We start from the raw sequence: 1,233 nt of genomic DNA, 5'->3' as shown, positions 1-1,233 counted from the left end.
GTGGGTGGTGATGACTAGCTGCCTTCCCTCTAGTCTTACACTGCTAAATTAGGGACGGCTAGCGCAGATAGCCCTCGTGTAGCTTTGCGCGAAATTCCAAAACAAAGAAACAAAGCTACTAAAATAAGGCAACCTCAAAGACTTGTGAAGTAGCGAATTCTATTTTTATTTCATCATGTTTTTGTTTACCATTCATTTATTATTCTTTCTATCGTTTAGTTTTGCTATGAAATGTTTGTTACATTTAAAGCGATAACTCACTTTTTAGCTGACCATGTATTTAAATACGTTTGTATGTATTATGACACTGACACCAGTTTCCCCTAGCAGTGATGTACGAATATAATTAATGTTGCAAAACAGTATGTAAATTTATGGTCACACGAAATGTAATTCGTGATCTAACAATCGAATAAAAACCCTGTTATCAACTTAAACAAGTTACTTCACGAAATATAGCTTAAAAGTGTTATTGCTTGATGCTGTTAATGAGTTTGTAGTTGTGTAAATACGAAATATTCTTATTTTGGAATTAGTTTTTCCTCATATAGTTCTTTTTCCCGATTCCTCTGTTTATTAAAATAATTAATAACCCTGATATTCAAGTTATATTGTTCTCTAATGTTAGTAGCAAGTCCCAGCTAGGCACATACTTTTAACTGTGTTTTATGTTCTAATTGTTTGAAAGTTTAACTTTTTACTTCAGTGGTTGGTATAGGTCAATACATTTGTTTTTGCGTTTCCAAACCTAGTTGTGGCGGATGTTTGGTTGCGTTTTAGTCAGTTACAGACTTTCTGAATCACATGTTCATGATAAAATTTACACAAACTAAACAAATGATTTTTTAAAATTCCTATATAACTAAAAAGCAAGTGGAAAACACACGTTAGTTGAGGCTTGACCTCAAGCCAACAATTAAAATAACTTTAAAACCAAGTAACCTTTAAACTCTCGTCTTGACCAAGGAAAACATTAATTTTCCTTTGTTCTTAAGAGCATACACACGCAACAAGGAAGATACAACCTTTTAACAGTGATAAAAATTGATTAAAAATAACTAGAGTATAAAAATCTTTTTAACGTTATTTGAAAATGCAAGATAATACGTAAAGTAAGAACATTTTAACTAAAAGTTACAATGGAGGATATATATATATATATATATATACTGTTGCGTCAGGGGGTCACCTGACTATTGTCACGCCGCCTATTTTCTAGAACTATCCTGTACC

This window comes from Limulus polyphemus, unplaced genomic scaffold (assembly GCF_000517525.1).
Source record: "Limulus polyphemus unplaced genomic scaffold, Limulus_polyphemus-2.1.2 Scaffold3318, whole genome shotgun sequence".
Lineage (NCBI taxonomy): Eukaryota > Metazoa > Arthropoda > Merostomata > Xiphosura > Limulidae > Limulus > Limulus polyphemus.
This window is presented reverse-complemented; position numbering follows the sequence as displayed.